Here is a 2,703-nt window from a genome sequence, read left to right as displayed (position 1 = left end):
CTTAGTGGAGTGCTTTTTATGCCTTTGAAATAGCCAGTTAATTTTCCAGAGGGATGTTGGCTTGGGGCCAGAGGGGGTTGGTGCTCAATAAAAATTTATTACACAAATAAGCAAATTTAGGCTTAGAGAGTCCTAGCTGATTAGGAATGAGCTTGTCCTTCTTCTATAAAAGCGTATTGTTTACCCACATTGTGGCTTAGGAAAAGGAGGTACAATCAGGTGTGGAGTGTCTGCAGACTCCTTAAGGGGACAGCACTCACATTGTAGTTGATGTGAATGGTGTCCTCAGAGTTGGGCAGTGGGTGGTCTCCAAGCTGACCATGACATCCCTGCAGGGAGCTAAGAGGTCAGGGTCTAGGATCCCAATCAATGAGGTCTACTTATAAAAACATCTTAGAATCTAGACAACAGAAAGAAGCACTCTTGCTTCCACACTGTTCAGATTATGCATGAAAATCAGGGAGAACTCCCTGTCCAGTGGTGCCTCTCTCCAGAGGGGAGGTTCCCTAACTCTGATCTGCGTGGCCACTGTGCCGTCCTGTGCTCTGCTTCTGAGGGACCAGTCACACTGAAGAGCCTGAACGTAACAGAGTTGCCTGGGGGGACATTACCATTTATTTACTGGCTTACTCTGAAGCAGTACAGATCAGACAAATAAATCGATGCAGAATTACAACGCTGGCTTATTTTTAGTATTGTGTACAGTCCTCGATATTTCATCACTACAACTATCTGGTTATGTAATGATTTTTCTTTAACATCTTTATTGGAGTATAATTGCTTTACAATGATGTGTTAGTTTCTGCTGTATAACAAAGCTAATCAGCTATACATATATCCCCATATCTCCTCCCTCTTGCGGCTCCCTCCCACCCTCCCTATCCCACCCGTCTAGGTGGTCACAAAGCACCGAGCCGATCTCCCTGTGCTATGCGGCTGCTTCCCACTAGCTATCTATTTTACATTTGGTAGCATATATATGTCCATGCCGCTCTCTCACTTCGTCCCAGCTTACCCTTCCCCCTCTCAAAAATATGGAACGCTTCATGAATTTGCGTGTCATCCTTGCGCAGGGGCCATGCTAATCTTCTCTGCATCATTCCAATTTTAGTATATGTGCTGCTGAAGTGAGCACTGTAGATTTATTGACATTCTGCCTTGTTCTGGAAATAATTTCAAAGTAGACATCCATTAAAAACTCCAGTTAGTGTCAAAGATGTGAATTTTAAATAAACAAGGGAATGTGTGTGTCATCCAGTTTGGTGATGTCTTCGTCTTTTTTGGATTGTTATTGTTTTCAGCTGTAGCACTCTAGCTCCAAAAGAAATCTTTTGCAGAAACTTCACGTATAAAATAGATCAAAGGAGAGCATTGGGTTTGAAGTATTCCTGAACCATCTTCATAGAATCCCTAGGCCTTCCTGAAGTTTACAGAAAGAAGTTCATTGATTTTCCCAAAGTCCCACAGCAAGTTAATAGCAGGAATGATAGGCCAGGACTCAGATCTCCAGTCCATGGCTTTGTTGCCTAAACGGTGGTAACTCTTTAGACAACTCCTGAAAATGGGCCCTGGCTGAGACCGGCTAGTTTCTGACTGTCATCTGACGAATGAGTGTGCAATCCAACAGTTGGTAGTAACAGGACCATCCACCCAGCAGAATATACACAAAGAGAAGAGCTGGAAGGCCCGTCTTTCACCAGTTGTCACCTCCAATGCCTCCATAACAGGGTACACAAGTTGAGCACAGAATGCAAAATTCAAGAGTGAGACATCTATTTGGAGAGAATGAGAGGGTACAGTGCTCTTTTTACAGTTAAGAGCTCTTAGCTCCTGGAGAGGTACAGGGATATTTGCCCTTGAGAGTCTTAAGAAGAGAAAGACAGGGAGGGCAGCCTAATTTGGGTTTGCAACCTCTTATTCTATTGGGTTGGCCAAAAATTTATCTGGGTTTTTCTGTAACAACATACAGAAAACTCGAATGAACTTTTTGGCCAACCCAATAGTTTAGCCTGTAAAGACCTAAGGAGAAAGAGACTAGTATACTCGTTTCTATCTAAGAAGTACTATCTGACCAGAGCAATCAGGAATTTTCATCACTTATTTATTTTTTTGGCTGCGTTTGGTCTTTGTTGCGGCGCGCGGGCTTCCTCTAGTTGCGGCGAGCGGGGCCCACTCTTTGTTGTGGCGCGTGGGCTTCTCACTGCAGTGGCTTCTCTTGTTGCGGAGCACCGGCTGTAGGGCACGCAGGCTCAGTAGTGGTGGCGCACGGGCTTAGTTGCTCCGCGGCATGTGGGATCTTCCCGGACCAGGGCTCGAACCCATGTCCCCTGCATTGGCAGGTGGATTCTTAACCACTGCGCCACCAGGGAAGCCCCTCTAGCTTATCTTTAAGAGAGAAAGCTCACTTGCATTTCATTTTGCCCTGAATCAACAATTTAGGATTGATGAATAAGAATAGAAGGAACTCAAGTGCTCTACCTTGTAACAGGAATATTGGGCCTCTAGTTTGACCCTGGTGACCCATAGAGCCATTAGTCAGCTCACACGGTGCCCTAGCAAGTTTCTGGGCCTCCCGCCCACTGTTGAGATACATCCCTGGCTTCCTGCCTCAAGCTTTAGGCCAATCTCCCAACACTGATCTCCCATTAATACGGAATGCAGACCTCTAACCTCACATCCACCAGCCAGATGGATCCTCCTTAC

At 45.4% G+C, this 2,703-nt stretch overlaps 1 non-coding gene across 1 annotated transcript; it reads right to left on the bottom strand.

Moving 5' to 3' along the window:
* Nucleotides 1–1,028: 1,028 nt before the first annotated feature.
* On the bottom strand, nt 1,029–1,135 carry LOC114235707 (U6 spliceosomal RNA). Its single transcript, XR_003621817.2, has one exon. It is a non-coding gene; the product is annotated as a U6 spliceosomal RNA (small nuclear RNA).
* Nucleotides 1,136–2,703: the final 1,568 nt, after the last annotated feature.

This window comes from Balaenoptera acutorostrata, chromosome 12 (genome assembly GCF_949987535.1).
Source record: "Balaenoptera acutorostrata chromosome 12, mBalAcu1.1, whole genome shotgun sequence".
NCBI lineage: Eukaryota > Metazoa > Chordata > Mammalia > Artiodactyla > Balaenopteridae > Balaenoptera > Balaenoptera acutorostrata.
This window is presented reverse-complemented; position numbering and strand designations above follow the sequence as displayed.